This window comes from Lutra lutra, chromosome 13 (assembly GCF_902655055.1).
Source record: "Lutra lutra chromosome 13, mLutLut1.2, whole genome shotgun sequence".
Classification (NCBI taxonomy): Eukaryota; Metazoa; Chordata; class Mammalia; order Carnivora; family Mustelidae; genus Lutra; species Lutra lutra.
The window spans coordinates 32327610-32340095 of record NC_062290.1 but is presented as its reverse complement, the minus strand read 5'-3'; positions in this window follow the sequence as shown (position 1 = coordinate 32340095).

The following is a 12486-nucleotide window of genomic DNA, read 5'->3' as shown; positions in this document are numbered from 1 at the left end:
TAGCAAGCATTCAGGAAGCTCCACTCAGCACAGGCACCCCACTAAGAACTGACTGTGAACCCTGCACAGAGCAGACAGCACCCCAGGGCTCCAGACTAGTCAGGGGTCAGACAGTGACACTGGACACGATGACAGTTAGCATCCACAGGACATTTCATGTGATGCTCCCTGGGCTCCTCTAGATATACTTGCATTTTTACCAGTTATGATGAGGTTGGCAGAGTACAAGAGCAGTGGCATATGTGAGTGAGCTTCGGTTGATGCGGGAGGACCTCCCCTCTCCCCCAGGGTAGCCAGGGGACTGTGAGTTGGAGGGACTCTTAAACCCTCATCCCACACATCTGTGATTCCTCCTTAAAGATAAAGGTCTAAGAGTTTCTTCTGGAGAAAGGAAAGGGCCCAGGGGAGCTGTGGTTGTGGGCAGTGTGGCAGAGTAGATGGCGCTGGAGGACAGCTTTAGCCCCTTAGAGAGTCATTGAGAACCCAGCACACTCCCAGCCCTGACTCTCCTTCAACCCTGGGACCCAGAACAGAGGCTGTGGGAACAACCCACTCAGCAATCTGTTAGAACCTGAACACTGGGTACTCACAGGGTGCTCAGGAGACCCAGTGAGTGCTCAGGGACCAAACATTGCACTCCCTGTGGGAGATTAGTGTCGGTGGAAGGAGACCTACTCATGGAATCTAGTGAAAGAGGCAGCAGTTGGGTACAGGAGATAATGCTTGAGGTATTGGGAGGGTACTGGGAAGGCCTGGCTAGAGACAGAGTCTCTTTGTTCCATCTTTGGTTCGATTCTTACAGAGCAGTGGTGTGAGCAGTGAGGGTAATTAAGAGGCCAGACACCACCCTTCATTGGGCACATGCAGTTGAATTCAAGTGGCAAGTGGGCAAGGAGACAGAGTGAGGAGTATGTCCAGCTCCCCTGTGAAGGACAGATGTACTCACACCATTTATCAAGGACTCACACTCATAAAGGCCTTTTGCCAACCTGTTGTCTGAGACCAGGCTTGTTTCAGGCATGACTACCAGACCACAGGTGGACAAGGACTAGGACTGGTCTCTGACAGGACCTGGAAACCCAGGGACCCAGGTTTGCACAGGGGTTCCCTGGGATATTGCTTTGGGAGGGTTCCCTGTCTTCTGACTCCTCTGCCCTACTGTATATCCCCAGGGCCATCTCCTCCATCTTGAACACACGGCAAGAACAATAGCCTGAAGATTTTGTCCCACCCCCAGAATTTCTCAGCCTGAATATGTTGCTGGTATACCTGGTGCTCAATATGCCAGGCTCAGATTTGGAACACCGTGCCCAGCTTCTGCTCTTATAGCTGCATCAGCTTGAGCCCACGGAGCCAGAGTCTGGAAATGAGAAGGGCTGGGCTGACTGATGTGGGCTTGTGGAGGTAACTGGGTGGGCCACACTGAGCAAGCCTCCATGTAGTGCATATAGTGCAGTTGGGCCGAGAGGAGTGAGTAGTCTCAGATCCCTGTCCCCATGGTCTTTAGTCAGGGAGAACTCCCAGGGATTGTTTCTTGGACACAGACAGGATGTAATGCTGGGAAAAGCTTCCTTTATTTAAAAGGTACATGGGAAGTCAATTATTCTGATGATACTGTTTCTTCATGGAGCCATAAAACTAGGCCCAGAGCAGGATCCTGACCCACCTCAGGAACTTGGCCCAGCTCCCAATGTGGCACCTACTGTATCATCAGAGACAAAGCTGGCCCACCCCATCCCTGGTCCTGGAGCTCACCCCTCAGCAAGAACAGTGGTGCCACCTCCCCTGTGCTCGTGGTAGTCAGGGTTCTAATTCACTCTCCTGAGATGTCAGCCCCTTTGCCAGACCCGGTGGTCCAGCAGGGTTCTGTCCCTACTCCTGGGGTTCCTGAAGGGCCCCATCCTGCAGCAGTCTCAGTGGAATAACCAGCATCAACCCCCAAGCAGCAGCTCATACTGGCTGGAACTCCACGGATGTATTCCCCTTCCCTGTATTTGCCCTCCATGTAATTTTTCTGTTTTGTATACACCTGCATAATGGCTTAATAGATTTTGTACTTTAAATGAAGTAGAATTTGAGTTTACACAGAAGTTTACTCTGATCCTTTCCAGTGGTACATCGAGGTGCCCTATGTACATAAAGAGTGTTGCCCGACCATTGACTTGTAGAACATTTCCATCACAGAGAAACCTGGGCTATTAATTACTCACTGCTCATTCCCCCACCTCCGACCCTGCAACCACTGCCATTCATTCTGTCTCTGGTATTTTACTTCCTCTGGGATTTTTATGTGCCTGGAATCCTACAATATGGCCTTCTCTGTCTGGCTACAGAACATAAGAAAGATATATAATTTTCTCAATGTTTTATAAAAATAACATTTTATTACAAAGGAATGTTCCTGAAAGAACAATCATCATGGGAAGCCCCCAAATAAACTACTTTCATTATCTAGGGTAGTGTTCCCTTTCATAAGGTCACCTTGAATGGTAGAAACGGGGAAATATCTGGGTCCATGTGACAACTTTAAATTCTTTCATTTTCCTGCATAGGCCACATTTAAACTATTGTGGTGTGCTTTTTATAAAAAAATATTAAAATCACAATTAAATCTTCTCATTTATTAATAACAAATCAGTAATAGAGTAAATTGTTCTTTAGGCTTTAGCCAGACTGTGTTTATGTAGTAAAATAATGCTTTAAATATGAAGAAAAAAAGGAGCATTCCTTCTCCAAGAAATAATCATCCATAATGGATGGTGTCCCTAGTCCATTATTTTACCTCTGGTGTGTGTGTGTGTGTGTGTGTGTGTGTGTGTGTGTGTGTGTAACACTGCGGGAGGCAGGGGGAGTTTTTGGCTGGGCACTTGTTCTACCTAATGTCCCCAGAGTGGACAGGCACTGTTGCTGTGGTCCCCTTGGGCATTCTTAATGACAGCCCTCAAAGCCCCATCTTTGAACAACTGATCCATTTGCAATTATTCCACTCTCATGGTTCATGTGAAAATGACATCTGTGCCATAAATCTCTGTTTCTTTCTGTCTGATTCCTAGAAACTTCACCACTTGAATGCCTTTAGTTCAGGGACGTTCCCCTTGTACTGATGGCATTGGAGGTTCATGACAACCCAGGGAGTGAAAAGGCCCATGATGGAGGGACTCTAGCTCCTGTCAAACCACATGAAGGAGATCAGTCTCCAATCTGAAGATACACTCAGCACTGTCATGTGGGGAAATCAATGTAACATGCTAACGGAATTTGGGGAGTTATTTGCTAATTCAGCATAACATAATATACCTACAACATGTTGAAATCATCAAGTAAACTTCAATAGTTATCAGACTAGAACCTAGAGAAAAAGACCAAAGAAGCACCTGGCTTTCTCAGTCAGTAGGGCATGGCATACTTGATCTCAGGTCATGAGTTTGAGTCCCACATGGAACACAGAGTTGATGTAGGAAACAAAAGAAAACAACAGGAGTTACACATGACCAAATCAATTGGGCTTGAACAATAAAGCCGGTCAGTGATGGGCTGGATCCTCTCTCCTGTTCCTTTAGCCACTGAGCCCTGAGCACTTAGGTGGTACCAGTGCTTATCAGGCAACCAGTTTCTCCCTCGAGGAGCTCTGGGTCTAGAGGGGCAGGTAGACAAACATGAACTGAAAAAGTGAATGAAAAGAGCATTTTATCCATAAGAAAAGAGCAAGGGACTACAACTGGTTTCTGAGCTCCAACAGGTGAGAAGTCCGATAAGGCCAGCTGAGATGATATTGAGATTTCCTGTGGCAGGAAAAGAAGGAGATAGCCCTGCTGAAATCTGAGTGTATTTAGACTGACAGAGGGTCCATGGTGCAGAGGATTGGAAGCGAACTTGATGTTCCCAGAATGGGGGTTAGAAAGGAGGCCGTGGTGATTGGAGGAAGCTGAAGTGGGGAGCAGAGAGGAAAGGGAGGAGGACCACTGCCTGGGGGAGGTGGACAGTATCAGTACCCTGCTCCTAGTGATGTGTGAATATATTACCCCACACTCGGTGGCTTAAACAAGAAACACAGTCTCACAGTCTCACAGGAGACTATAAGTACACCAATCAAGCAGTGTACAGCTAGGGGGTCCTGCCAGACCTCCTCAGTTCTTTGGTGCTGTTTCCAACACCAAGGCAGGACCTGCTTCACTGAGAACCTGAGCTCATTTAGTGGTGTTGGCAGGAGTCAGACAATCTTAAAAGTCCTGAGTTCTTCTGTCTGTTGTTGGCTCTCATTGTTAGGGCACATGCTCATGTGTGTGTCAGGGCTCAACATAGGGGCTTGTACTCCAAGGTGAGGATCTGAGAGAGAACACGGGTCAAAGGAAGCATGGGGATGGGAATGAGGTTTTAGAACTAAATCTCAGATGGTGTTTTTCGTCATGTGGGCATGTTCTGTGGAAGGGATGGAATCTCCAAATACAGACCACATTCCAACAGACAGGGTTACAAAGATGTTTAAACCAGATATGTGTTTTTAGGGAACCACTGGGAGGAGAAGGTGAAGACGCCTGCAGGGTTAGTGCCTTGCACAGAATCACAGATGGTAAGAAAGGTGAAGCAGGCATGAACCCATCTCTTTGTGAGTGTCCTCAAATTTGGGTCCCTGGATGCATCCATCCAATCGCTTGAGGGCTCTGGAAAACGTTGTGTGGAAGGCAGGGGCTAGAGATATGGAGAAGGTTTCAGGGTGAGGGTGAGCATTGATATTATAGACAGGAGACATTCCAGCAAGATCTTCTCTGAGGGGGAGCCCAGGTCATGGAAACACACTGAGTGGACCCCTATCCACATGACACCCGTTAGAAAGGAGGTAATAGCTCTCAGCACAGGATATGCAGTCCCTAGTGGTAAGGGTGGATTCTGATCAGCTGATTGGGGCTAAGGTTCCAATACCATTTTAGGATTTGCTTTGAAAATTAAAAAGCCTAAATTCTTAGGAAACCATGGCCCACCTCTCTGCAGATGGGGCTGTCACCTTCTGGGCCTCCAGAATGTGAGCACTAATGAACAGATGTGTGCCCACAGGAACGATTGTGCGTGCGCGCGCACACACACACACACACACACACACACACACACACCGTTAGGGACTATATGGTGGGATCTAACGAGTAGCAGAGTAAGACAAAGTGGGAAGGGGAGGAAAATGTGCTTGGAGTTATGTCCTACATGTGACACCACTCCTACAATATCATAGATATTACTTCACATATGCCTATGGACATCTGGAGGAAGTCCATGCTAGAATAATCTTTATTGTACAGATCAGATGCAGACCACCCCTGACAGAGATAATGGCTTATCCAGGGACACAAACAGTTAAGAGTGGAGAGTGTTTCTGAAGCCACATGGGGCCCTGCCTGCACTCAGCCCTTCCTTGGGGGTCAGTGGAGAGAGGTGTGTTGGTGTCCCTATGTATAGATGTGGCTTTGTATGCAGAAAGGAGATGAGCAGACAGCAGCCCTGAGCACTGGTTGTGTAGGTGATAATCCAGGGGGGACTTGGGTAGGTGATCTCAAGAAGTGATGTCACTTCCTTGACCACAGACCCCAACAGAATTTGGAACCCCTCAACCAGGCGCCCATATTCTAGTGTAGTCCAGTACCAGATTTACATGGCTGGAGACATCTGATACATGAAGATGATCTCTTGCTGCTTGCCTACTTCCTGGGGCTCTGGTTTCCAAGAAACCCCAGGGAATGGCAAATACTGCAGACATTTGCCCAAACCTCATTCCCAATGCCTCAGGGCATTTGTTAGGAGGTTCCATAAAGTGATTAGAGAGCAGGGTTCTGGATAAGGATGCCTGAAAACAAACGTAGGGTTAGGATTAGGGTTTCAGGGCTTGGCAGGTCTGATCTGCTGGCTCCTAGGTCAGCTTTTCCAATGGCTGATTGGTGGACAGGACTCAGGTTGTGTCAGTCAGAGCATTACTCTCTGGGGTGGTGTATGAAAGTGGGAAGGCATTGGGGATCATACACGTTCCCCCTAATCTAGGGTATTGTGCAGTTCCATAGGGCACTGCTTCCTTCTGGAGAGCAGGGAGAGTCCTGTTGTGTGGCTCCAGAGTCCCCAAACTGGAGGGCTTATGTTCCAAGATCTGGGGACAGAAGTCTGAAAACCCAAGCTAAGTTGATGGTTAGGGTCTAGGGCATGGATCACTGATCTGCAGATGCTGACAGGAGGTACCCAGATTCTGAAGTTAGGGTGAGGGTCAGGCATTTATTTGCTCAGTCTAGAATTTGTGACCACTAAGGACACTGTGTTGTATGCTGTATGCTGTATTTTGAGGTGGGTTTCTGAGGACATAGAGGTATCTCTTGCTCTGGGGGTTTTGCACAGTTCCAAAGAGCAAGCTTTCATTCTTGGGGAGAGATGGAGTCCTGCTGTGTGACTCTAGGGTCCTCCATATGGAGGGATTCAATAGCATGGCTCTGGGTATGGATGTCTGAAAACTCAACCTCGGGTTAGGGTTAGGGCCTAGGGGCATGGCAGGTCTGATCTGCTGACTCTGGCATCAGCTACATGGGTGGCTGACTGAAGGTCAGGCCTCAGTCTGAGGGACCAAATGTATATTACTGTTCAGGGTTGGCTTCCACAATGAGGTGGTGGGGCTTCGGGCTCGTGCAGCTTTCTCCTAATGTGTGGGTTTTTTTCCAGCTGCATAGGGAACCTTTTTGTTCTGGAGGGCAGGCAGAGTCCAGTGTTCCCTATCTGGAGGGCTTGTGATCCAGGTCTCTGAGGAAAGAATTCTGAATGCCCAAGATAGGATTAAGGTTAAGGCCTAGGTCATCACAGGCCAAATCTGTGGACACTGAGGTGAGCTCCCCGATATCTCAGGTTAAGGGGAGTGTCAGGAGGTCGCTCAGGCTGGAGTTTGTGTCAGTGATAACTGCCTTACGTGGGGGTGGCCTTATGGGACCATGGAGTTTTCTCCCGCTCTAGGGCTCTTGCGCAGATCCAAATAGCTTGTTCTATTCTGGGGGATAGGTGGTGTCCTATTTTATGGCTCAGGGGTCCCCCGTATTGACGGATTCGAGTGGAGGGCTCCGGTTATGGTTGCCTGAAAACTCACACTAGGGTGAGGATTAGGTTCTAGTGGCATGGAAGACCTTATATCCTGGCTTTGGGGCGAGTTACCCATGGGGCTGTGTTGAAAATGTGGATTAGGTTAAGGGTCACAATAGGTGGTTGTGGCCAGGGCAGTTTGCAAAAGTGGGAGTGGCCTCAGGGTAACGCAGGTTTCGTCCAACTCTGAGATGTTTATATAACTCCAAAAACAAAGGTTTCCTTCTGGGGGGGGGGCAGGAGGAGTTCTGTTTTTGTGGTTCAGGCGTCCTCTTGTGGAGGGATTTGAGAGAAGGGTTCTGGATATGGATGCCTGAAAACCCAACCTAGGGTTAGGATTAGGGCCTAGGGGCATGGCAGATCCAATCTGCTGGCTCTGGTGATGGCTATCCTGGGGTTGATTGGAGGACAAGACTCAGGTTGTGTCAGACTGCACATCAGTGTCCAGGGTGGTGTATGAAATTGGGGTGGTTTTGGGCCATGCACATTTACCCTAATCTAGGGGGCTTGTGCAGCTCCCCTAGGGCACGGTTTCCTTCTGGAGTACAATGATCATTCTCTGGTGTAGCTCCAGAGACCCCAGTGTGGAGGGATTGTGTTTCTAGTCTCTGGGGACAGAGGTCTGAAAACCCAAGCTAGGTTTATGATGAGAGTTTAGGGAATGGATCACTGATCTGCAGATGCTAAGGTGAGGTCCCCGCATTCTGAAGTTAGGGAGAGAGTCATGCATTCGCTCAGACTAGAAATTATGTCCACTAGGGCCGTCGTATGTGTGGGTGGCCTCCTCGGCCATGGAAGTTACCCCTGCACTGGGGGTTTTGAGTAGCTCCAAATAGTATGGTTCTATTCTGGGGGAATAGTTGGAGTCCTGTTGTATGGCACAGGGGTCCAATATATGGAAGGATTTGAGAGCAGTTTTCTAGGTATGGATGTCTGAAAACCCAACCTAGGGTAAGGATTAGGGACTAGGGGCATATCAGGTCCAATCTGCAGACTGGGGCCAGCTAAGTGGGAGGTGACTGGAGGTTGGGGCTCAGGCTGAGGGGTAGAATGTGTATTAGTGTCCAGGGCTACGTTCCATAAGTGGAGGTGGCCTCATTGGCCATGCAGGTATCTCCTAATCTTGGGGTTTTGTGCAGCTCCATAGAGCATGGTTTTCTTCTGGAGGGCAGGCAGAACCCTATGGTGTGGCTCTGAAGTTCTCTATCTGGAGGTCTTCTGGGCCAGGACTCTTGGGACAGAAGTCTAAAAACCAAAGCTAGGGTTAGGGTTCGGGCCTACAGCATGGCTGGCCCAATGTGAATATGCTGAGGCAAGCTCCCTGGGATGTGAATTTAGGATGAGTGTCAGGCGTTTGCTCAGGCTGGAGTTTGTGTCCATGAGTTCTGCCAATTATGGGGATAGCATCAGGTGGCCATGGAGGTTACTACAGCCCTGGCGATTTTGCACAGCTCCAATTAACAAGGCTTTATTCTGAGGGATACTAGAATTCCTTTTTATGGCTCTGGGTTCCCCCATATGGAGGAATTCGAGGCAAGACTCTAGGTATGGATTCCTGAAAACCCAACCTCGGGTTATGATTAGGGCCTAGGTGTATGTCATGTCCAATCAGCTGACTCTGGGACGAGCAACCTGGGGAGTTGAGTTATAAACGTAGCTCAGGCTGAGGGTCACAATGCGGGTTTGTGTCCAGTGAGTCCTCTGAAAGTGGGGGTGGCCTGGACCATGCAGGTGTACCCTACTCTGAGGATTCTACACAGCTCCAAACAGCAAGGATTACTTTTGGAGGGCAGGAGAGTTCTGTTTCCTGGCTCAGGGGTCTCCCATATGGAGAGATTTGAAACCAGGACACTGGGAACAGATGTCTGGAAGCACAAGCTAGGGTTAGAATTAGGGCCTATGGGCATATCAGGTTTGATCTGCTGTCACTTGAGCTAGGTTAGTGGGTCCCAGATTGGAGGTCTGGGCCCAGGAGGAGTGACAGAATGTGTATTAGTGTCGAGGGCTGGCTTCTGTCCATGGGGGTGGTTTTGGAGCCCATTCATATTTCTCCTCATCTGGGGGTTTTGTGCACCTCAGTAAGCATGGTTTCCTTCTGGAGGCAGGGAGAGTCCTGTGGTGTGGCTCTTAAATGCCCAATCTGGAAGACATGTGGTCCAGGACTCTGGGGAAAGAAGTGTGAAAACACAAGGAAAGGTTTGCCTTAAGGCCTAGGGAATAGCAAGCTCGATCTGCAGATGTTGAGGCGAGCTCCGCAGGATCTGAAGTGAGGGCGATTGTCAGGCATTTGCTCAGACTAGAATTTGTGACAACTAGGGCAACCAAATGTTGAAGTGGCCTCCTGAGGACATGGAAGTTTCTCCCGCTCTGGTGGGTTTTGTGCAGTTCCAAATAACAACGTTTCTTTTGGGAGGCAGGAGGAGTTCTGTTTTGTGGCTCAGTGGTCCCCCATTCAGAGGGATTCAAGAAAAGGGCTCTGGTTATGGATGCTTGAATACCCAACATAGGGTTAGGATTAGGGCCTTGGGGCGTGGAAGGTCTGATCTGCTGGCTCTGGGGCCAACTATCCTGGTGCCTGACTTGGAGGATGGGACTCCAGTTTGTCAGACAGCACATTACGGTCCAGTGTGGCATAACAAAGTGGGGTGGCATAAGGAGCCATGCAAATTTCCCCTACTCTAGGGGTTTTGTGCAACTCCCTAGAACACAGTTTCATTCTGGAGGGATGGGAGTCCTGTGGTGTGGCTCCGAAGTCCCCAATGTGGAGGGCTTGTGTTCTAAGACTCTGGGGATGGACATCTAAAAACTCAAGCTAGTTTTATGGTTAGGGTCTAGGGCATGGATGACCTATCTGCAGATGCTGAGGCAAGATCCCAGATTCTGAAGTTAGGGCGAGTGTCAGGCATTCGCTCAGACTACAATTTGTGTCCTAGGGCCACCGAATGTGTGTGGGGCTTCCTGGGGCCACGGAGGTTTCTCCTGCTCTGGGGGTTTTGTGTAGCTCCACATACTGTGGTTTCATGCTCAGGGACAGGGGAAGTCCTGTTGTGTGGCTCAGGGGTGCCCCATGTGGAAGGATTTGAAAGCAGATCTCTGGGTATGGATGCCTGAAAACTCAACCTAGGGTTATGGTTAGGGCCTAGGGGCATAAAAGGTCTGATCTGATGACTCTGACGCCAGCTACATATGTGGCTGACTGGAGGTTGGTGCTCATATTGAGGGACAGAATGTGTATAAGTGTCCAGTGCCGGCTTCCGTCATTGGGGGTGGCTTCGGGGTTTCTTGCAGCTTTCTCCTAATCTGGGAGTATTGTGCAGCTCCATAGGGCATGGTGTCCTTCTGGAAAGCAGGGAGAGTCCTATGGTGTGACTACTGAGTCCCCAATCTGGAAGGCTTGTGGGCCAGAACTCTGGAGAAAGAAGTCTGAAACCCAAGCTAAGGTTTGTGTTAGGGCCTAGGACATGGCAGACCCGATCTGTAGATGCTGAGACCAGCTCCCCAGGATCTAAAGTTAGGGCTCGTGTTAGGCCCTCACTTAGACTAGAATTTGTGACAACTGGGGCTGCCGTATGTTGAGGTGGCCTCCTGAGGACATGGAGGTTTCTCCTGCTCTGGGGTTTTGTGCAGTTCTATATAGCCAGGTTTCATTGGGGACAGGTGGAAGCCTGTTGTATGGCTCAGGGTTCCCCCATTTGGAGGGAATTGAGAGCAGGGCTCTGGGTATGGATGCCTGAAAAATCAATCTAGGGTTAGAATCATGGCCTTGGGGCATGGCCGGTGTGAACTTCTGGCTCTGGGGCCAGTTTTCCTGGTGTCTGATTGAAGGATGTGACTCAGGTTGTGTCGGACTGCACATTAGTGTCCAGGGTGGTGTGCGAAAGTGGGGTGTCATCGGGTCCATGCATGTTTCCCCTAATCAAGGGGTTTTCTGCAGCTCCATAGGCCATGGATTCATTCTGGAGGGCAGATGGAAGTGTGAGAAACCAAGCTAGGGCTAGGGTTAAGGCCTAGGGCATGGCAGGCCCAAACTACAGATGTTGAGACAAGCTCCCTGGGATCTGAGGTTAAGTCGAGTGTCAGGCATTAGCTCCAACTAGAAGTTGTGACCACTAGGGCCCCTGTATTTTGAGGTGGCTTCCTGAGGACATAGATATTTCTCCAGCTCTGGGGTTTTTGTGCAATTCCAAATATCTTGGACTACTCTAGGGGAAAAGTGGTGTCCTGTTTTATGGCTCTGGGGTCCCCCATATGGAGGGATTAGAGAGCAGTTTTCCAGGCATGGATGCATCAAAACACAACCTAAGTTAAGGATTACGTCCCATTGGCATGGAAGTCCTTATATTCTGGCTCTGGATTGAGGTACCTATGGGGATGTGTTCAAATGGGGTTAAGGCCAAGGGTCAAAATGGGTGTTTGAGTCCAGGGCATCCTGCAAAATGCAATGCAGATTTCTTCTAACTCTGAGGGTTTTACATAGCTCCAAAATGCAAGGTTTCCTTATGGAGGGTAGGAGGAGTTCTGTTTTGTGGCTCAGGTGTCCCCCATGTGGAGGGATTTGAGACCAGGGCTCTGGGTATGGCTCTGCCTCTGAAAACCCACCCTAGTGTTAGGATTGGGGACTAGGGGCATGGCAGGCCAATCTGATGTTTCTGGGGCCAGCTATCCTGGTAGCTGATTGGAGGACAGGACTCATGTTGTGTCAGACTGCGCATTAGTGTCCATGGGGGCGTACGAAAGTGGGGTGGCATCGGGGGCCATGCATGTTTCCCCTAATAAAGGGGTTTTATGCAGCTCCATAGGGCATGGTTTCCTTCTGGAGGGCAGGGAGAGTCCTGTGGTGTGACTCTGGAGTCCCCTATCTGGGGGGCCTGTGTTCCAGGACTCTGGGGACAGAAGTCTACAAACTGGAGCTATGTTTATGGTTATGGGCTAGGGCATGAATTCCCAATCTGCAGATGCTGAGGCAAGGTCCCGGATTCTGAAGTTAGGGAGAGTGTCAGGCATTTGCTCAGACCAGAATTTGTGTCCTAGGGACACCACATGTGTGGGAGATTCCTGGGCCCCCAGAGGTTTCTCCTGTTCTGGGGGTTTTGCACAGCTCCAAATAGTATGTTTTCATTCTGGGGGATAGATCGAGTCCTTTTGTATGATTCAAGAGTCCCTCATATGGAGGGATTCAAGAGCAAGTTTGGATATGGATGCCTGAAAAATTCACCTAGGGTTAGTGTCTGGGCCTTGGGGCATGGCAGGTCTGACCTGATGGCTCTGCCTCCAGCTACGTGGGTAATTGACAGGAGGTCAGTGCTGAGGTTGAGTGACAGAATGTGTATAAGTGTCCAGAGCCAGCTTCCATAAAAAAGGGTGGCTTCAGGGCGTCGTGTAGTTTTCTCC